The following is a 23,010-nucleotide window of genomic DNA, read 5'->3' on the forward strand; positions in this document are numbered from 1 at the left end:
CTGTGATCATATAATGGTTAGTGATCTGTGTTTCAGTCGCAGCAACCTCGGCTCAGTTCTGAGTCATGGTAACCTTTCCTTCAGCTCCAGACTTCTCATTTGCCACTTTCCATGTGTGGTGGGTTGTCTGCCTGAAACAAGCAGGAGAAAGATTAAGGCAGCCTTGAAGAGGCTGTGCAGAACCCAGCCTATCAAGAAAGGGCTTATTGGGAGAGCCAATCAGGAAAAGGCTTGCTGGAGCAGCCCATATATAAAGAGCTGCTCAGCACAGCAAGAGTTAGTCACTCCTTGGAGTTTGAGGAAGGAGGGTTGGCTGCTATGAAGGAAGGCAGGAGCAGGGAGGGCACCATGATCAGAGTAGTGCTGGGGTAAGGGGTACATGAGTGACCTCCTGGTTGACTACTGCCAGACTAAGGCCCTATACAAAGGTGGAGGAAGGTTCTAGGTCTGTTGGGAAATTGTCCAGGGAAACAGATGGCAGGGTTGGAGGTTCACACCTTTGCCTCAGTAGCCACTGCCACAGGTGGCTACACCCTGGACTGCAGCCGGCCACTGAGGCAAGTGTCTGGGTAGAGGACATCCCCCCCCCCCAGCAGGGGGGAGAGAACTGAGTGGGGCACAGCCAGAGGGCTGTGTCCGTAAGAGGACACTGAAGTCCTGAGAGCAACATGGGTCCTAATGATAGAACAGATGGTGGCCAGATGCTACTAGATGAAGGCGCACCGGTGAACCAGAGCTAATTGCTAGGATGGTCAGCAGGAGGTGCTGCAGTGAGGCATGCCCCATGGCACCAAGACTTAGCCGCAAGGAAGGCTCTCTCTGTCTTAAACAAGCACTTAGAAGGATTCTGCTGACAGATCTTTTCTTTTTCTGAAAAGAGATACAAAAAAAGGAGCCAACAGACACACTAGGTTTGGCAAGGAAGAACTGGCCGGCCAAGCCAGGCTCTCCTGGTTAGTAGGAAGGTTCTTCAGCCAGCTCTTCCCAAAGATCACTATCTAGAGACCTTTTAATAGCCACTGCAGATGTTCACCACAAAAGAGATGCCAAAATGGAGTTCTCCACTGCCTGCAGCCATCACACTACCAGGAGTTCTGTGCACAGAGAGGCCCCTGCTGGTGGCTAAAGGCTTTGGTAGAGACTCTGCTGACACCAGCCATTCTCATATAGTGTTTAGCGCTCTGTGTTGTGGCTTCAGCATCCACAGATGCCAGTTCAATTGGGGGACATTTTTCCTGTCTCCACATTTGTCTAATGGCTCCTTTCAACACTTGTCACCAAAAAGACCTGTTTCTTTTGCAAGCAATGTACAGCTAGGCAAAGGCAGTCTTCTCCATTTCCTCAAAAATCACCAAGCTGTGGGGAGGAGACACATTCAGCCAAGCTGGATGCTGAATCTCCTCTTTATTCAGCAGGTGTCTGTGAAGGACATAAATCTACACTGTGTAGAGGTCAAGAATAGGACTTTATTACACACAGTGCTGGCGGAGTGGGCTTATTAGGCTCAGAGACACTGTTAATTAATTAATTACAATAGAATATATAGATTTTCCATGGGCGGGGGAAAGTGACAGGCTAGGCAGTTCCACACCCGGGACGGGTTTTGCAAGACAGGATAAGCACATTAGCCAATGGTTAACAGATTAGATAATGTCTCCACCCATGGTCTCAAGTTAGCAAGTTAACATTTCATTAATACTTTGATAAAATGTTATTAGTATAAAATATATATGTTGAATTCTGATTTGGGATCCATAGGAATGGAGCAACTCCTTTGATTGTCCAACAGGTACATTCCTGGGGGTTAAAGCAAAGAAAGAGTGAAAGTATATGGCAATAAAGATTGTTTTCTCTGTGTCTTAAGGCAGGCATTGGTCCCTTGGAAGGGAGGTGGAAGGATGCCATATGTTATACTGACGTGCCAACTTTTCATAAACTCAAGGTTGGATCTGTGGGAAGAATGTCTCCCTAGAGAAGAAACAAACACAATAGGGATTCTTTGTTCAGTCTGCAATTCTGAATAAGACACAATCATTTAGTTCTAAGCTCCAACACCTGGCAATTTGCTGACCAGGCCTATCTTAGCAAGCAAGGCTTTCTGTTTACCCAGCTTTCTCTTAGCTGGTCACTATTTGCTAGGCCTGTAGTCCTTGACCATAATCCGGACTTCGGGTCTGGAAAAGAACTGGCACAATCCATAGATCAGGTTGTTATATAAAATGCACATGGATTTGAACCCTTCACATACAGTAATGGCAAAGTTCTTGGTTCAGGCTTGTAACAGTGATGGAATAAACTGCAGGTTCAAATCAAGTCTCTGGAGTACATCCACAGCTGGGATGGGTCATTCAGTCCTTTGTACAGAGCTTCAGTTTGTAGCAAAGTCCCTCCAGAGGTATGAAGCAGGATTGAAGACAAGATGGAGACGAGGCATCAGCCTTTTATAGTCTCTTGCCATGTGGTCTTTGCTTTCATTGTCCCAAGGACACTCTATCCAGCACGTGGCATAGAAAAACCTTAGAGTTCTCTCCATAGGCAGGTCCCTGCTACCTTGCTGAGTCACAAGGCGTATCTGCCTTGTCTCAATGGGGCAATTGTATAGCTGATGGTCCTTAATGGGCCATCAAGCAGGCTAGACAGAACTGACACCGGAAGCAGAGCACAAGATTGAAATACGGGCAGCATAGAGCCAATATTCATAACGTCAACTAAAAAAATGATACACATCTAGAGATAGCATCATTATAATCAGCCAATCAGAACCTCTCCATAGACCCCCTTGCACGAAACCTTTCTACAATATTGGCTGCAAATATAGAACAGCGGTCGCAACGGTGATCTATACAGTTACAGATTATGTCAATAACGTCACAGGAGGTGACACGGCATCAGTGAGACTGATACTGGAATACTGCCTCCAGTTTTGGTGTCCTCATTTGAAAAAGATGTTGTGAAATAGGAGCTGGGGCAGAAAGAGCCAACAAATGTTGTGAGGTCTGGAGGAAAATGCCTTCTAGTGAGCTATTGAAAGAGCTCAACCTGTTTACCTGATCAAAAGAAGATTGAAAGGTGACTTCATTGAAGTGTTGAAGTGCCTTAATGGAGCGAAAGGATTGGATATTAAAGGCCTCTTGAATCTAGCAGAGAAAGGCATAACAAGACCCAATGGCTGGAAGGTGAAAAGAGACAAATTCATATTACAACTAAGGCACAAATATTCAACAGGAAGGATGATTCACCACAGGAACAAGCTACAAAGGAAAGTGGTGAATTCTCCATCTCTTGATGTCATTTCATGAAGACTAGATGCCTTTCTGGAATGTCTTTGCCCCCAAAGTAGCTCTTGTGTCATACAGGAGGCCTGTGATATGCAGGGGGTCAGATTAGATGCTCTAATGGTCTCTTCTGGCCATAAAGTCGACTAATTTCTGAAAAACCGAGTGTAGCATTGGGAGCAGCGTCTGATGTTTCCCTGTCTAGCCGGCTTGCTGCCTAGACCAAACGCTCCTTGAGTGGGGTGATCCACAGGGAGTAGCTCAAACCTCCACAGTGCCTGGCCAGGGGCAGGACATTGGCACAGCAAGGGAGGGGTGTGGCAGTGACATCACAAAGGCCTTTTGCAGGACCTCAGACTATTGGTCCAAGGCGGTGGGGAGGTGGTGACCTCACAGAGAGATGCTGACATCAGCCAGGCAGGACCGGGGCGAGGGGCCAGGGAAACCTCAGAGACCCCTGTGGCTTTGCTGCAGCAAGTCTCCTTCTCCAGGTCTCTCTTTGAGGACTGAGGGAGTATTCGGGTTCACGGACGTGAGTGCCAGGAGGAACCTCTTTCGAGTTTTCTCCTTCCCTTTTAGTGATTTTACTAGAAAACAGCCGTCCCTGTTTAGAAGGTAAGAGCCTCCTCGAGGGAAGGGGTGTCATGGGGTGTCATAGTTCGGATGCCGGTGGCCCCCCCATGTATGGAAGTTCCCGCCCCCTGCTCTGTGTTCGCAGGGCCGGAGAGCAGCATTCCACGGCAGTGATTTGTTCCTGGCTGCCGGAGCAGAGCAGCAGGCTCAGCTGTCAGAACTTCCTGGCGCTATGAAAGGGGAGAGGCCAAGCCTCTTTAGCAGGAATGCAGGGCAGGTGAGTTCACGGCGGGCATTGTGGGATACTGGCGGAGGCCAGTTATGGTGATTTAATGACCAGCAGCATTTACACTGGCACTCTGTCACTGTAAGTTTGCTGCAAAAAGCTCTAGGCCTCTCATCAAAGTGGTTTTATTTTGTCACCAAAACAGGGCAGTTTTGTTGCCAGACGTGGCATTGCAGTGTGTACACCAGCCACACCAAGCTGCCGACCGAGGGAGCGTTGTTCTTCACACACCTGAGCAATATATTTCTGCTGAAACAACTTTGTAGTGCAGACCTGGCCAAAGAGTCACTCACACACACACAGCTTACAAGGAAAACGTCACCTCTGCTTTGCAGAATCCAAACACAAGGAAAGCTTGTCAGGGCCTGGTGGAGATGGCAGGGAGTCAGGTGTGGGCAGACACTATGTCTTACACCCAGGCAGGCACCATGGCTAAGCTGGCTAAAGCCCCTGCCTTGTAAATAGGTGATCCTGGGTTCAACTCCCAGTGGTGGCTTTGGGGGCACCTGCTCTTGGCTACTGTCAGAGGACAAGATTCAGAGCTTGATGGGCCTTTGGTCTAGCCTAGTGTGGTTTTTCTCATGGTTTAAATTACACTCACGGGCACTGATGATAGAGTTACTGAAAGTTTGGGAGTTAGGTGCTGATAGATCAGTGGTCCAAGCCCCTTGTAGACACCCCCCCTCCCTGTGGGACAGGGGCAGGTCTGAGCTCTCGCACCAAAGGCTCATTGTGGCTGCCAGAACCTGTGAGTGGCTCATTTCGTTTGCACCCTGGGTTGAGTCCTGCTTTGTGCACCGTGTCTGAGAATGAAAATCCTAAACCCCCCTTTGAAATGACGAATGCAGCAGGACGTGTCATTGTCCCTGCCCCAAAGCAGACAGACCAATGGAGAAATGCCGTCGAGTCCAAGGTAATACTTCACTGCGGTTTTACCATTTCCACTTGCTAAATTCCCTCCTATCTGCCCAGCCCAGGTGTCCTCTGCCTCAGCTGCTGCTCCCGGCCTGCTCTAGAGTCAAATATGCAGGGCCCCCAGGGGAACAGAGGCTGGGACAGGGCAGTAGCCTGGGCTGGGCTGGGCAGATGCTGGGAGTTCTCGTTCCCTGAGAACTGGCCTGGCTCCCTTCTCAACAGCAAACCAATCAATTCCACGCCCCCTCCCCAGAAAAATCAGCCTGGAGCCAAGGGCAGCAGGGGCCGATTCCCCTCTAGTTCCCACCGAGGCAGGAGAGAACCCAGGGCCTTTCTAGCAGAGCTTATGGAACCGACATGGGGAAACCAGCCTTTAATAACAGGCAGTTCAAGTTTAAGCTCAGTGTTTTTAACAATTTTTACAACCTTAAATAACCCTTCAATCGCTGTGTCACTATCCATAACATTGCTTCAGCCTTATAGGTTCCCAAGTGCAAAACTAAACATCTCTTCAAACACAAGAGAGTGCAGATCAGTCAGTGTTCAGAGTCGTCCCACGTAAAAGAATCATGTTGTGGCCTCATCATGTGGCTGTTGCCTTTCCCTCCGCTCTGTTAAAAGTTTTGGTATTTTGCACAGAAACTTTTTTCCCTCAGAAGAGACCTGGGAAACAAGACTGCCAAACACCTTTAAGACGAGGCGTAACCTGTCAAAAAATGATCTCCCTCCTTCAGTTCAGTGACCGCCTGAAATGTTACTTATCCCAGCAGAGCCGGAGGATTGAAAGCAGCTACATCAAATCCCTGTGTAGCTAGCAGGAATGAACACAAACACGCCCTGGTATCTGAAGAGATGTTTAGTTTTACCCTTGGTAAACTAGAAGTCTAAAGGGAAGGAAGGTGCTGCCATATATAAAGAGTGAAACACAAAACAATTATCATAGTTATGCCCATAGTGACTGCAAAATATTTCTATATTCTTCTTCTTATCATCAGTGTATTATTTTCTGTGGTGTCTATACATTGACTATGCCTTGACCAAGAAATTTGAATTTTGATAAAATAATCGACTACCCCTGGTTAAGGCAGTGGACTTGATACCCACTCGGGCGTCCCTACAACGGTTCAGGTACGAACAACAGTGGCTGCCTTTTAGCCATAGCTTTCAATCAGGGCAATACATTGATCCTGTGAAATCATTTCCCAGCCGGAGTCCATCGCCCACATTCCTTAGGGCATTGGGCCACCATGGGGACGTTTCATTTCCCTCCTCAATTTCACACAGAGACACAATTTCCTTTGCACAGATCCATGAACAGCAAAACCCCCCTGTGTCTCTTGTCTGAGCCAGGGCATTCGATTCCATTGAAACCTTCTCTCTTGCAATGGCAATGGTCATGCAGATGGGACGAGGCCACCTTCACCTCTGACAGTGAGATATTGGATCAGCTCTTTCTTTACGCTGCTGTTGTTAGTCCATGAAACATCAGGGATGGATGCAAGGCTGAGTTCATGTACCAACCCCCTGAAACATTTCAGTGCCCCAGAGAAATCCTGACTCCTATTGGCATGATCTGGTGGAGATTAGAATAGGAACGGGACGGTCTGAATTGTCAGTGTGGGGACTGAACAACAATCTATAGCAATGTCATTAACCACAAACACACTCTAATCATGCTCCAGCCGGAAGGGAAATGGGCAGGAACTCTTGCTGTTCAGCCGTGGACACACTTACACTAATGCACAGCCAGGAGTGTGCTGGGGGAGCTGGTCTGAGCAATTGGAAGTGACAATTCAGTGAGAACAGAATCATTGTGTAGTGAAGCACCTATACATCAAGTAGTTGCGGGTGAGTGATTAAGGCGATGGACTAGAAATCCACTGGGGTCTCCCCAGGCAAGTTTGAATCCTGCCAACTACGGAAGCATTCGTGTATTGTCACTGCTCTTGTTGTAGTGCCAGAGCATCCACAGAGCCAGACCTGGTCTCGCTCTGAGGCTGTCTACACTTAAAATGTTGCTGTGACACTGCTATAGCACTGTGGAGTAGACAGTTGCTACAGTGAGTGGAGGGGTTTTCCATCCCTGTAATAGCTACATTGACAGAACAATCTTTTCTTTCATTTAGCACTATCTAACCATGGCTTAGGTCAGCTTAATTATACTGATTCCAGGGTTTTTCACATCCTGAAAGACGTACTTCTTAGAGGGTTTATCCCATCACCCTCCCATTCCCTGGTCCTTCTCGCATGACTGACAGCAGCAATACCCGCAGTTCAAGAAGTGCAAACAATTCAATGTTTATTGGGGTAAACTTCCAGCAAGCAACGATTCCAATTTCCTTCCTCGGTATCGCCCTTCCCAGCTCTGACACCACAGAGGCTTGTCTGTGTCCCTCTTTCTATTCCCCCCTTAGCAAAACATAACTCCAATTCCCCTACCCACATTCCATTCCCCCCCTTACTTCCTGATTGACTGCAAACTATATAGTAAAACTGGAGTTCTGCTTTGCTATACCTTAACCAATCATTTTACTGAAATGTAACTAACCAATCCTAACATATTGTAACATGATTATCTAACCAGTTATACCCCACCACCTTAATTGATTTACACCCAAAAAATTAATTATACAGCAGACAGAAACAATCACAGAACCAGACAGAGATTATACAGACAAGCAATAGGAAAGTGGAGACTACAGTGATAGAAGAACAAAGAAATGAGGATTTCAGACCCCAGCTATTGATAAGTGAGTTGTTGCCAGACAGGATGCTATGATGGTAGAGGTTGTCGATGCTGGTTGCTTAACTGTCTGGCCCCCAGGGCAGGATTTTGAGGGTCTCAGAATGCCAGCACCCATCTTTTGTTTGCTTAAAACGTGAGCAGGAGATTCCAACACTGCAGAACTCATGGAACTCCAGGGAACGTGTAACTTTAGGTCCGGGTGAGTGTGCCTAAAAATCAGCTGTGCTGGAGAAGGTCTCTAGGAGTTGAAAGAGATGTGCCATCTTGGCCTCCCTAAAGAGTGTCATCAAATATTAATGAAAACTAGGGTTGATAAGTCACATTCTTTGTAGCGTTAGGATTTGGGACTGGTCCAAAGTGCCAGTTTTAAGACTCTCTTTTCCTCTCTCTTGGGTGTTCTGGTTTCTACATAGAGACGAGGTTTCAAATCCCACTCCTGACATGACCATTTTCTTTTATCTGGAGAAAATGGCTTCACTTCAATCTCCTTTACAACAATAGGACACCATTTGTTTAGCTTTTCTATTCCAGTAATTGTGAGAGAAGTTCCAAACTAGGGGGAAACAGGGTCTTTTCTTTCGACCGATCCATTTTGTCTTCCTTCATTCCAAGCCATTTTCTCAGATACATCCGTATTTCCCACACTTTTTTGTTCAGCGTTCTTTGCTTTTATGAAATTTTAGGGTCATCATTTAATTGCCCACAACTGTACTTATGAAGTGAAGTGAAACACAATATTTTTTGGATATTCTTGCAGGAGAGTTTTGCTTTCTGACCTGGAATTGAACAGGGGCTACCCAAGAGGGATAATGCTACTCCCTTTTCTTGCCTCATCCGAAAAAACATACATTCCTGATGCCCTTTGTTTCCTTGCCCTTTTAGGTAAATTTACACTTCTCAAAAGTAGAATCCTTTACAAAACCACTCAAAATCTCAGCAGTGTCGTAAGCAATGGCTTCCGGAAACATGCCCAGCTTTTCTTTAATTTGGTGACACAGGGCCAGGCAAGGGACTGGATACAGGCCTGGATCAGAATCTTTGTTACCAGAGCTAGAATTTCTATTTAAAAAGAGCTATTTTTCTGCTGCTATTAGATTTCCAACATTGATTTCATTTTATACACATTTTCAGCATCTATTAAGGATAAATTGAACAAAAATACCACTTTTCTTTCCTCAACATCTGCATCATGAAGGGGAGCATTCCAAATAGGAAAGATCTTCTGTGGGGCATGGGTTACAAAAATGCTTCGGGAACCAAATACATGGGCATTTTGCCAAGTTAAAAATCACTTAATGTGGAATTCTCTCCCCAAATCATCTGAGAAAATACTGACTTAAATAATTGAACTCCACTGTGATCGTATGCACTTCTTCAGTTAGTTGGGGTTCTGCTGTTGTTCACCATTTCCGAATGGAGATTTTAAATCACTGCTGTTTCTTTGTTAGCATTGTGCAGTAAATTGGAGAGTTCTCCACTGTTGACAGAACTGCACTTGAACTGTCATCATGGAGGGGTGGGGAAAAAGCAAAGCTGAAGTGACAAATGAGGACTTTAGGAAATGGTCATTTGTCTTCAATTCTCCAATAAATCTGAGCTACGTCCTATCGAACTGAACTAATATCCAATTGGGTGAGCAAACAGCCTTCAGGAAAGAGAGAAACCCACATCACAGAGAGACAGAATACATGACAATGAAAGTATCAAGAGAAATTCCAGAGCAGGTTACATCTGATTATTTAGAATCCCATCACTTTCTCCTCTGATCCATTCAAAGCAGCTTCACTCAGCACTCTCTCAATAGTCAGTTATGTTATTTACAAAATTGTAAGTATCCCAGCATCCCCATAATGGGGGACAAAATAGTCCTCTTGCCAGAAGTGGCTTTACCAATAGATGAAACCTGGAATTTAAACGCCAAATAATCACACTATGTTTGGGATCCATTTAAATTCCCCTTCCAGGTCTTTGACACTTTCATCTCCAGGCATAGCGACTCTGATATAGCAGGAAAGAAATCAAAGCATCATCGCCAAGCACAGACAGCTGAGAACTCTTCCTCATATGACATTTTGAGAAGTGGAGGGATAGAATGTGATGAAAATAAACTCTGCACAGAGAAGCCAAAATGTAACAGTTCTGGAGTGATGGGGAAGGAGGGAATCTCTGAACCACCCCATCTCCTTCCAGTGTCACAGAGGCTGAAATGACACTTTTTTTCCCTGCTCCTCTTTATTTAACTATAATATGAAAAATTCCCAATGTAACTGCTCTTCAGCACAACCCAGAGCAACGTGAGAACAATTGGCAAGGATACAATCTGTACCACTGGCGACTCTAACAATAACTTTGCAATAGGAGGAATGGTATAAATGTGACGCTCCAAGGTTCCTCATAGGAAGGGCACACTCCAGTTACTTGTGGGATAATTGAGTTGATAGAAAGGACAAATGGGCCCACCTCAAAAGAAGGCAAACTACAAAACGCATAAATGGGCCACTCATCTGGCCAAGCTGAGGGATAACAGTGCTGCAAACAGTTCAAACAGATTTAAAAAGTTATTATGTGGGAATCAGGAAAAGTATTAAGAAAAAAAATTGATAGCCCTAGAGGGTTTTATGGTGTTCATTGCCCTTGCAGATTCTTTGATGGCTAATATGGGCTGAGTGCCAAGAGAAGGTTTTCCCACACTCACGGCATTCGTAGGGCCTCTCCTGTGTGGATTCTCTGATGAACAGAAAGGGCAGATCTGTGAGTGAAGCTTTTCCCGCACTCACGGCATTCAAAGGGCCTCTCCCGTGTGGATTCTCTGATGTGCGATAACGTTTGAGCGCTGACTAAAGCTTTTCCCACACTCACGGCATTCGTAGGGCCTGTCCCCCATGTGGATTCTCTGATGTTTAGAAAGGGCTGAGCTGCTAGTGAAGCTTTTCCCACACTCACTGCATTCGTAGGGCCTCTCCCCTGTGTGGATTCTCTAATGAACAGAAAGGGCTGATCTGTGAGTGAAGCTTTTCCCACACTCACGGCATTCATAGGGCCTCCCCGTGTGGATTCTCTGATGAGCAGAAAGGTGTGAGCCGCTAGTGAAGGTTCTCCCACACTCACGGCATTCGTAGGGCCTGTCCCCTGTGTGGATTCTCTGATGAACAGAAAGGGCTGATCTTTGAGTGAAGCTTTTTCCACACTCACGGCATTCGTAGGGCCTGTCCCCTGTGTGGATTCTCTGATGTTCAGAAAGGTCCGATTTGCGATTGAAAGTTTTCCCACACTCACTGCAGTTGTAGGGCCTGTCCCCTGTGTGGATTCTGTGATGAACAGAAAGGGCTGATCTGCGATTGAAGCTTTTCCCACACTCACAGCACTCATAGGGCCAGTCGCCTGTATGGATTCTCTGATGATTAAGAAGGGCTGAGTAGTCACATAAGTTTTTTCCACACACTGTGCATGTATTTTTTCTCTTTCCAATGATGATTTCCTGCTTTGTTGTGGTTTCCTTGAGGTCCTTCTGAGTTCCCTGAGAGGAAATACGTTTACCCATTTTCACCCCCGGCTGGTTTCCTTGTTCTCTCTCTGGTCTGTGCTGAATCTCACAGGAGTTTTCCTCCTCATGACTCCTGGACACATGGCTTTTTGATCTTTGCAATAATGCTCTGTGTTTATCCACTTGCTGAACATTTTTCTGCTGAGAACTCTGCTCCTCTTTCTCACATGCCATTGCATCACCTGCGGTGAAAAAGACAGAAACATCAAACAGGGATGAAAAGTGAAAAGCCAAAACAAACTAAGTGCTGGAGGGAGGTCAAATAAAAATCACAAACTGAACTCCCCCATACTCTTCCCCAAAACAGGAGAGAGGAGGGGATCAATTTGGCTTTCAAATCCCATCCAAATTCTCAGGGGGAAGGGAGGAAGCTACTGCCTGGTGTCTGCTAGAATCTACGGGAAGCCATGAGCTATAGTTACCCTGAGGATATGACCCCTGCTGGCAACAATAATGAACTGAGAGACCTCTCAAGGGCTTGGTAGGGCATCCCAGATGTTTCCTTCAGGCACTTTCACACTCAGAGTTGGTTTAATGTTTCCTCACCTCTGCAGGAAGATCTCAGGGTCTGTTTTCCCTCTGAACCCTGCAGGTCTGAGACCCATGGCTCTTCCCCTTGTTCCAGCTGGGAGATCACATCAGGTTTGGAAAATGGAAACCCTGCTCAGGTGAAAGAAAACAAAGGAGTTCCGTTGATTTCATAAAACTTTGTCATAAAAAAACATTCATTAATTTAACTTTAATACTTAGTGTGACCCGGTGTCCCTGGGCTAGTCCTCACTGAAAATGACAAGACCAGGGCAGGCTGAAAAAGGGAGAGCAGAGGCTCCCCAAACTGGTGGTTAACACGGAAGTTAAACTCACCAACCAGTCACCAACTGTACATCTGATCCCCCACACTGGTTATCGAGAAACTGAAAAAAGAAATCACACGGCCCCTTTTATTGCATTCCAGTTCTCTGACTCCCAATCAGCACCTAGGTCCAGCACAGTGAGAGGTTATTTAAAAACTCTGCTCACATAAACAAAGTGTTCTTCTGACCCCAGAGTCAGCCACATTACCAGGTCAGTATAGGTTTGGATCTTACTCAAAATACTACGATGCCAGCCAATCATTGGCATCTAAATTAAAGGTTTATAAGCAAGAAAGCATCTAAACTAAAGGTTTATTATAAAAGAAAAAGGGAGTTGTTAAATGGGAAAGCAGTCAGACACATTCAGAAATCTATACATCTGGTTCTTAGCAGTATTGGTGAGTTTCTGGCTTGAAAAGCTCTCTGGTACACATCCACATTATTCAGTCCTTTGTTCAAGCCTTCGGTTTGTAGAGAAGTTGCTCCAGAGGTAGGAAGAGGAATTGAAGACAAAATGGAGATGATGCAGCTACCCTTTATATTCCTTTTGTCAAGTGGCTTCTAATTCCTGTGTCCCAAACACAAGCTTCACAGCACATGGCATGGAAAAGCCTTGAAGTTCTCAGTACACAGTGCAATACAGCATGGCCAGAGGGCAGCAGGAGAGGGTTAGAAGGGAGCCTTATTCCCTGTAGAGGGAAGAAAGTTTGCTATAGATGAACTAGAGCACCTGAAGCCAATTAGAGCCCCAGCAGTCAGTCACCTGATAAAGACCCTTGCTCCAATCAGACAGGGAAGGAGTTGGAGCAGAGGGGATTGGTATTGGAGCAGAGAACAGTTTGAAGGGAAGCAGAGGAAAGTTTGGAGAAGTGCTGCAATAGGCTAAGAAGTCCAAGACCCTAGGTAAGGGGCACCTGGCTTGTACAGAGGGAGGGCAGGAAGCCCCCACAAGCTGAAGGGCAGGAGCGGGAAGTAGCCCAGGGGAAGGAACCATCAGTTCAAGTGGTTCACCACTATCCTCAGGGCCCCTGGGCTGGGACCTGGAGTAGAGGGCGGGCCCAGGTCCCTCCCTCTCCACTCCCCTCCTCTAGGACACTAGTGGGGCAGTTAATATTCCAATTCAGGGGCAAGAAATGGTGCTCTGACCCCCCCCCCCCCCCGCCAAAGAAGAGAAAGCACGAGACCCATCATAATAGTTCTGGCAATTTGCCACAACAGGCATAACCCTGCATGTCTTGCTGACTCAATAGGCGTATCCCCTTAATCCTTTCCATGGGTTCATTGTAGGGCTGGTGACCCTGGCTGGGCCATCGAACAGGCTGGGCAGCGCTGATGCCAATATGTCTGGGGGTGTCACTCAGAAACACTCCACAAGTCTGGAATACAGATATACCCTACATATCTGTAACTCACAATACAAAGATAGAAACAAGATTATCATACTTGGAAACTCATAACATTTTCACTGACTCCTTATATGGCATATATAGCACGATTCATTGCAATTTCATCATATTGGTATTGTGATACAGCATGGCCAGAGGGCAGCAGGAGAGTGTTAGCAGGGAGCCTTATTCCCTGCAAGGGGAGGAAGGTTTGCTACAGATTAACTAGAGCAGGGGTCCCCAACCCCCGGTCCGCGGCCCGGTACCGGTCCGCGGCCTCTTACAAACCGGTCCGCGAACCGACCCAGTGGACCTCCCGCACGCGTGCCTGCAGGAGGTCTACCGGTCCCTGGTCCTGAAAAGGTTGGGGACCCCTGAACTAGAGGACCTGAAGCCAATTAGAGCCCCAGCAGTCAGTCAGGTGATAAAAAACCCTGCTTCAGTCAGACAGTGTGGGAGTTGGAGCAGGAAGGTTTGGTTGGAGCAGAGAAGAGTTTTGAAGAGAGACAAAAGGAAAGTTTGGAGGAGTGCTGCGGTGGGCTGAGAAATCCAAAAACCCTAGGTAAGGGGCACCTAGTTTGTGCAGAAGGAGAGCAAGAACCCCCTCCACAAGCTGAAGGGCAGGAGAGGGAAGTAGGCCAGGGGAAGGAACCGCCAGTTCAAGTGGTTCACCACTAACCTCAGGGCCCCTGGGTTGGGACCTGGAGAAGAGGGCGGGCCCAGGTCCCTCCCTCTCCACTCCCCTCCTCAAGGACACTAATGGGGTAATTAAAATACCGATTCAGAGGCAAGCAGTGGCGCCCTGAACCTTCCCCAAATAAGAGAAAGCGCGAGACCCAGCATAACAGTACCGGCAATTTGCCACAGTATTTATAATAAAATAATAATAATATAAAGTGTCTCTCAATTCCATACAGTGTCACCTAATAAACCAGTCAATTCCCAGGACCGGTTCCTCAGGTGTTTGAAGATGCCTAACACCTTGCTTGTGAGGGACGATAATACCCACATATATGTTGGGAACACACAGACACTGTGCTAGTCTGTTCCCCTATGTTCACTCTTCTAGAAAATTATGATCAAGTTTGTTCATAGTATGTGTCAGGGCTGAATCCCCACTCTGTCACTCCGAGTGCAGAAAGTGGGGGCCCGACAGGATTCTACAAATGAATTTGTGCCACTCTAGGCTTGTATTAAAGCCCCAAAGTTACAGCTTTACTCTGATCTTGGCTTGGTAAATGCTGCCACCACCCAAAGGCAAAAACCCCCCAAACCCTTGGACCCAGGAAGGAGCACTTGAGAATTCTTCCCTCTGGGTCACCCTCAAGCCCTTTCACCGCCCCTCCGGGAAAGAGCTGAGAAAGTAAACAAAGGAAATTAGCTGTGGCTACCAGCTAATCAAACAACACACACAAACTTCTTAGGACACCAAAAATCCAATCCTATTCTTAAAAGAGGTAAATTTTATTAAAATTGAAAAGTAAAACAATACATCTGGAACTTAGGCTTTTGCTAGATCTTAAAAGAAAATTTTTGTAAGCACCCAAAATAGCTTTCTTGGGGGTTCAGCCTAAAGCCTACAAGCAAACAAAAGCATCTGGGACAGCATCGAGGAGATCCAAAAGCCAAAATAAAAAATAAACCTGATTGTGTCTGTCTAAACATTCCCTGGCCAAATCATTTCTTCCAGGTATGGAAGATGAATTTTCATACCTGCTTCAAGCCATACACAGCATTGCTACTCCGTGTCGCCTTCTCCGGAGAACAACAGACAAAGGGAAAGTTACTTTCCTATTTTAAAAAGTTCTAGCCTTTCCATTGGCTCTTTTGGTCAGGTGCCCAATACTTTTTTTTTTTTTAAACCCTGTTGGCTTGTTAACCCTTTAGAGGTAAAGCAAGCAGAGAACTCGCACCAACAGGGATTTTACAGCCCACTGGCTGGCTGGGTGTTTATAAAAGGGAGATCCCTCCCCTCCCCTTCATTTATCACTGTATGGCTTGTTAGGTACCATTTGAAAAGACATAATCTACTGAATATCCTCCTGTTAAACTGTGTAGCAACATGGTATGGAAAGTGATGAGATTTTACGGTATGATATTACTGAAAAAACTGCAACCCTAACCTTAAGTTCCTCAGAGACAGCAAGACAAACAGCTGGTCAAATAGACATTCTCCACCAGGGGGAAGGTGTGAAGAAGACATTTACATTCCATTACAGGGACACTTGAAGCTCGTATCTATGACAGCCTGTCACCATGACTCAGCTGAGAACTGAAGTGGTTTCTAGTACAAAGGACTGAATTATAAAAAGAGGTGAGGAAGATGCATGAGACTCTCTCTCTCTCTCCCCCCTTTCCCTCTGCTCATGACAACTCCTGAAGAACTGAATGTGGGCGGCAGGGGCAGGTTAGGGGGAGTCCTGGCTGAAAGGAAAACCAGCCTGTCTCAGCAGATGGTGAGAGAAACATTTGTTTTAAATCCCTTTTAGCTTGTTAGGTTAAACATTAGTTTGTGTTTATCTTCAATTTCTTTTGTAAACAATTCTGACTTTTATGCCTCATTACTTGTAGTCACTTCAAATCTTTTTTTTCAGTAGTTAATAATTTTTTTTTTTAATCAAACCAGTGTGTTTGGATTAAAGTGTGTTGGAAACTCCATTTGGAAAGCTGGTGCATGTCATTTTCCACTGATGAAACAACAGATTTCATATGAGCTCCCATTGTTCAGGAGTGTGCTGGATAGTGCAAGATGCACATTTCTGGGGGAAGTCTGGGAGCAGAGAATTTTCTGGGGTTCTCCTGTGGGGCACTGTAATTTGTGAGTCACTGACTAGCAGCACTCAATACTGTGTAGCTGGGAGCGAGTTACATGCTGGAGACTGCGTGTGAACTGCCCAGGAGTGGCTGCTCTCACAGTAGAGCAGCGTAAAAGGCACCTCAGCTTGGGGAACTGAGGGGACACAGCTGTTAACAGTCCAGATTGTACTGTGCTTAATGTCACAGACACTCAATTTCAAAGAGTCTCCTAAAACACACAGAAAGTAAATCCACGTCCCAGAAATCGAAGTCTCCCTGGCACTGCTTCTTGCTGACAGATGGGTCCAGAGACAAAGACAGAGTCCTCGGGAAGCTGGAAACATAAGCGTGGGGCTCAGTGGAGAACGGGAACAGGAAGGGCAGGGATATTATTGAATGCAGAATCTCAGCAGTACTCGATGTCAGGATAACACATATTGCAGCCCATTGGCAAACATAATCCCAAATATACATATAAAATGATGGGGTCTAAATTAGTTATTTCCATTGATTTATACAAGGGCAATAAGATATTCTCTGTATTACTGTCTATCCCTTTTTAAATAATTCCTAACATCCTGTTTGCTTTTTTGACTTCCGCTGCACACTGCTGGATGTCTTCAGAGAACTATCCACAATGACAAAAAGATCTTTTTCCTGATTAGCCTAATTTTGCCCCCATCATATTGTATGTATAGTTGGGGTTATTTTTTCCAATCTGCATTACTTGACATTTATACACATTTGCCATTTTGTTGCCCAGTCACTTAGTTTTGTGAGATCTTTTTGAAGTTCTTCACAGTTTGCTTTGGTCTTAACTTGAGCAGTTTAGTATTCTGACGTTATTGATATAATCTGGGACCATATAGAACATGGTTGCAACCAAGGTCCTGTAGTGGCACCAAATCTTATGTGAAGGGGGTCATATAAGGTGTCCAAGACCAGGTTATGGGTTACTGGTTATAATTATGGGGTCTATATGTATGTATCATTTTGTAGTTGAAGTTATGAGTATTGGCTCTGTACTGTCTGTATTTCCAACTTAGGCTGTGCTTCTGGGAGACATCCCAGAGAAGTTGGTGTTAGCTCTGCCTAGCATGCTTGATGGCCCATTAAGGACCATCAGCTATTCAACTGACCCATTGAGAGAAGGCAGATATGCCTTGTAACTCAGCAAAGTATGCAGGGACTTGCCCATGTGACTCCAGACTCCATTTTGCTGTCATTTTCCACAGTAAGAACAAAGAAGTGTTCTTACACCTGGAAAAGCCTATAAAAGGCTGATGCCTCATCTCCATCTTGTTTTCAATCCTGCTTCTTACCTCTGGAGGAACTTTGCTACAAACTGAAGCTCTGAACAAAGGACTGACTGACCCATCCCAGAGGAGGATGTACTCCAGAGACTTGATTTGAACCTGCAGTTTACTCCATCACTGCAACAAGCCTGAACTAAGAACTTTGCCATTACTGCATGTAATTGATTCCATTTAACCAATTCTAGCTCTCATCTCTATCTTTTTCCTTTTATGAATAAACCTTTAGATTCTAAAGAATTGGCAACAGCATGATTTGTGGGTAAGATCTGATATGTATATTGACCTTGGTCTGGGGCTTGATTCTTTGGGATCGAGAGAACCTTTTTCTTTTATTGGGGTGTTCGTTTTCATAACCATTCCTCCCCGGGACGGGTGGCACTGGTGGTGATACTGGGAGACTGGAGTGTCTAAGGGAATTGCTTGTGTGACTTGTGGTTAACCAGTGGGGTGAAACCAAAGTCCTCTTTGGCTGGCTGGTTTGGTTTGCCTTGCCTTAGAGGTGGAAAAATCCCAGCCTTGGGCTGTAACTGCCCTGTTTTAAGCGATTCATCACTCTCAGTTGGGTCCCACCACGATCACATCGTCACAAGTATCATCTGCAAACTTTGCCACCTCACTGTTTACCCCTTTCTCCAGATCATTTATGAATACGTTGAATAGGATTGGTCCTAGGACTGACCCTTGGGGAACACCACTAGTTACTCCTCTCCATTCTGAAAATTTACCATTTATTCCTACCCTTTGTTCCCTGTCTTTTAACCAGTTCTCAATCCATGAAAAGATCTTCCCTCTTATCCCATGATAACATAATTTATGTAAGAGCCTTTGGTGAGGGACCTTGTCAAAGGGTTTCTGGAAATCTAAGTACACTAAGTCCACTGGATCTCCCTTGTCCATATGTTTGTTGACACCTTAAAGAACTCTAATAGATTAGTAAGACATGATTTCCCTTTACAGAAACCATATTGACTTTTGCGCAACAATTTTTGTTCTTCTATGTGCCTGACAATTTTATTCCTTTACTATTGTTTCAACTAATTTGCCTGGTACAGATGTTAGACTTACCAGTATGCAACTGCCAGGATCGCCTCTAGAGCCCTTTTTAAATATTGACGTTACATTAGCAATCTTCCAGTCATTGGGTACAGAAGCCGATTTAAAGACAGGTTACAAACCATAGCTAATAGTTCCCCAATTTCACATTTGAGTTCCTTCAGAACTCTTGGTAAATACCATCTGGTCCCGGTGACTTGGTACAGTTAAAAGTTTATCAAGTAGTTCTAAAACCTGCTCTAGTGACACTTCAATCTGTGGCAGTTCCTCAGATTTGTCACCCACAAAAGGTTTGGGAATGTCACCAACATCCTCAGCCATGAAGACTGAAGCAAAGAATCCATTTAGTTTCTCCGCAATGACATTATCATCTTTAAGGGCTCCTTTTGTATCTCAATCCTCCAGTGGCCCCACTGGTTGTTTAGCAGGCTTCCTGCTTTTGTTATTACCTTTTGAGTTTTTGGCTAGCCCCTTCTTCAAACTCCTCTGTGGCTTTTCTTATTACATTTTTACACTTAATTTGGTAGTGTTTACGCTCCTTTCTATGTATCTCACTAGGATTTGACTTCCACTTTTTAAAAGATGCCCTTTTATCTCTCACTGCTTCTTTTACATGGTCGTTAAGCCACGGTGACTCTTTTTTAGTTCTTTTGCTGTGTTTTTTAATTTGGGGTATATAATAATAATAATAACAACAACAACAACTGGAGATATACCAATCTCCTAGAACTGTAAGGGACCTTGAAAGGTCATTGAGTCCAGCTCCCTGCCTTCACTAGCAGGACCAATTTTTGCCCCAGATCCTTAAGCGGCCCCCTCAAGGATTAAACTCACAACCCTGGGTTTAGCAGGCCAATGCTCAAGCCACTGAGCTATCCCTCCCCCCACATTTAAGTTGGGTCTCTAATATTGTGTTTTTGAAAAGTGTCCATGCAGCGTGAAGGGATTTCACTCTAGTCACTGTACCTTTTAATTTCTGTTTAACTAACCCCCTCATTTTTGCATAGTTCCCCTTCCTGAAATTAAATGCCAGTGTTGAGCTGTTCTTCCCACCACAGGAATGTTAAATGTTGTTATATTATGGTCACTATTTCCAAGTGGTCCTGTTATAGTTAGCCCTTGGACTAGATCCTGCGCTCCACTCAGGACTAAATCGAGAGTTGCTTCTCCTATTGCAGGTTCTTGTACCAGCTGCTCCAAGAAACAGTCATTTAAAGCATCCAGAAATTTTGTGTCTGCATTTTGTCCTGAGGTGACATGTACCCAGTCAATAGGGGGATAATTGAAATCTCCCACTATTATGGAGTTCTTTATTTTGATAGCCTCTCTAATCTCCCTTCGCATTTCATCCTCACTATCACTGTCTTTGACAGGTGGTCGATAACAGATCCCAATTCTAATATTCTTATTAGAGCATGCAATTACTATCCGTACAGATTCTATGGAACATGTGGTTTCATTTAAGATTTTTACTTCATTTGAGTTTACATTTTCTTTAACATACAGTGCCACTCCCCTCCCCACCCCCTGAGTATGGGGGGATCCAGTGGACATAGTGTATTAAATTTCCAGAAAGCCTTTCACAAGGTCCCTCACCAAAGGCTCTTACGTAAATTAAGCTGTCATGGGATAAAAGGGAAGGTTCTTTCATGGATTGAGAACTGGTTAAAAGACAGGGAACAAAGGGTAGGAATTAATGGTAAATTCTCAGAATGGAGAGGGGTGTTCCCCAAGGGTCAGTCCTAGGACCAATCCTATTCAATTTATTCATAAATGATCTGGAGAAAGGGGTAAACAGTTGGGTGAAAAAGTTTGCAGATGATACTCAACTGCTCAAGATACTTAAGACCAAAGCAGATTGTGAAGAACTTCAACAAGATCTCACAAAACTAAGTGATTGGGCAACAAAATGGCAAATGAAATTTAATGTGGATAAATGTAAAGTAATGCACATTGGAAAAAATAACCCCAACTATACATACAATATGATGGGGGCAAATTTTTCCTGACTCGTTGTAGCTAAAGATCTTGGAGTCATCATGGATAGTTCTCTGAAGATGTCCATGCAGTGTGCAGAGGCGGTCAAAAAACCAAACAGGATGTTAGGAATCATTAAAAAGGGGATAGAGAATAAGACTGAATATATTATTGCCCTTATTTAAATCCATGGTACACCCACATCTCGAATACTGTGTACAGATGTGGTCTCCTCACCTCAAAAAAGATATTCTAGCACTAGAAAAGGTTCAGAAAAGGGCAACTAAAATGATTAGGGGTTTGGAGAGGGTCCCATATGAGGAAAGATTAAAGAGGCTAGGACTCTTCAGCTTGGAAAAGAGGAGACTAAGGGGGGATATGATAGAGGTATATAAAATCATGAGTGATGTTGAGAAAGTGGATAAGGAAAAGTTATTTACTTATTCCTATAATACAAGAACTAGGAGTCACCATATGAAATTAATAGGCAGCAGGTTTAAAACAAATAAAAGGAAGTTCTTCTTCACGCAGCGCACAGTCAACTTGTTGAACTCCTTACCTGAGGAGGGTGTGAAGGCTAGGACAATAACAATGTTTAAAAGGGAACTGGATAAATTCATGGTGGCTAAGTCCATAAATGGCTATTAGCCAGGATGGGTAAAGAATGGTGTCCCTAGCCTCTGTTTGTCAGAGGATGGAGATGGATGGCAGGAGAGAGATCACTTGATCATTGCCTGTTAGGTTCACTCCCTCTGGGGCGCCTGGCATTGGCCACTGTCGGTGGAGAGATACTGGGCTAGATGGACCTTTGGTCTGACCCGGTACGGACGTTCTTATGTTCTTATGACCTGCTCTGTCCTTCCGATATATTTTGTACCCTGGAATGACTGTGTCCCATTGATTGTCCTCACTCCACAAGGTTTCTGTGATGCCTATTATGTCAATATCCTCCTTTAACACGAGGCACTCTAATTCACCCATCTTATTATTTAGACTTCTAGCATTTGTGTACAAGCACTTGAAAAACTTGTCACTGTTTATTTGTCTGCCCTTTTCTGATGTGTCAGATTCTTGTGTGTGTGAATGAACTGGCCCCTACTTTATCCTCTTCCAGCCTCTCTTCCTGACTAGAACTAGAAAATCTCTATCACTAGTCTCTCCTCTAAGACAAGACTCTGTCCGATCCACCAGCTCTGCAGCCACTGGCTTTCCCCCCATTTTAGTTTAAAAACTGCTCTGCAACCTTTTTAATGTTAAGTGCCAGCAGTCTGCTTCCACTTTGGTTTAGGTGGAGCCCATCCTTCCTGTATAGGCTCACCCATCCCCAAAGTTTCCCCAGTTCCTAATCAATCTAAATGCCTCCTCTCTACACCATCATCTCATCCACCCATTGAGACTCTGAAGCTCTGCCTGCCTACATGGCCCTGTGCGTGGAACTGGAAGCTTTTCTGAGAATGCCACCATAGAGGTCCCCGATTTCAGTCTCTTTCCTCGCAGACTAAATTTGGCCTCCGGGACGTCTCACCTACCGTTCCTTATGTCATTGGTGCCTACACGTACCATGACCACTAGGTCCTCCCCAGCACTACAAATAAATCTATCTAGATGCCTCGAGAAATCAGCAACCTTTGCACCAGGCAGACAAGTCACCATACGGTTCTCCCGGTCATCACAAACCCAGCTATCATTGTTTCTAATGATCAAATCTGCCATTACTAACAGCTGCCTTTTCTTAATGCCTGGGCTTCCCTCCCCGGAGAGGTAACCTCAGTGCAAGAGGTTACCCCAACACCATCTGGAAGGAGGGTCCCAACTATGGGAAGGTTTCCCTCTGCTCCCATTGACAGCTCTCCTTCCCTGGGCCTTTCATCCTCTTCAACAGTGCAGTGGCTGTCTGACCGGAGGTGGGAGAAATCTACAGTGTCCCGGAAAGCCTCATCAACATACTTCTCTGCCTCCCTTAGCGTCTCCAGTTCCACCACCCTGGCCTCCAAAGCCTTCACGCGGTCTCTGCGGGCCAGGAGCTCCTTGCACCGAATGCACACGTAAGCTACCCACCCACAGGGCAGGTAATCATACATGCTACATTGAGAGCAACAAACAGGATAGCCCCCACACTGCTGCTGGGCTTCTGCCTGCATTCTCTCTTACAGCTACCTAGGTTAACAACAGGGGTTTTGTTTCAACCAAGAAGTTTGTATTATAGCTTAAATGTTTTAAAGAATGGCAAGAGTACCTCGCCCCCTTCCCACTCCCCTTCCAAACTCCTCACGAAACTCCCATTACCAGC

General features: G+C 45.2%; 1 pseudogene; it reads right to left on the reverse strand.

Annotated features, from left to right (window-relative positions):
- LOC120381942 overlaps positions 1 to 23,010 on the reverse strand; it is a 131,245-nt pseudogene that overhangs the window by 58,526 nt on the left and 49,709 nt on the right.

This window comes from Mauremys reevesii, linkage group 14 (genome assembly GCF_016161935.1).
Source record: "Mauremys reevesii isolate NIE-2019 linkage group 14, ASM1616193v1, whole genome shotgun sequence".
Classification (NCBI taxonomy): domain Eukaryota; kingdom Metazoa; phylum Chordata; order Testudines; family Geoemydidae; genus Mauremys; species Mauremys reevesii.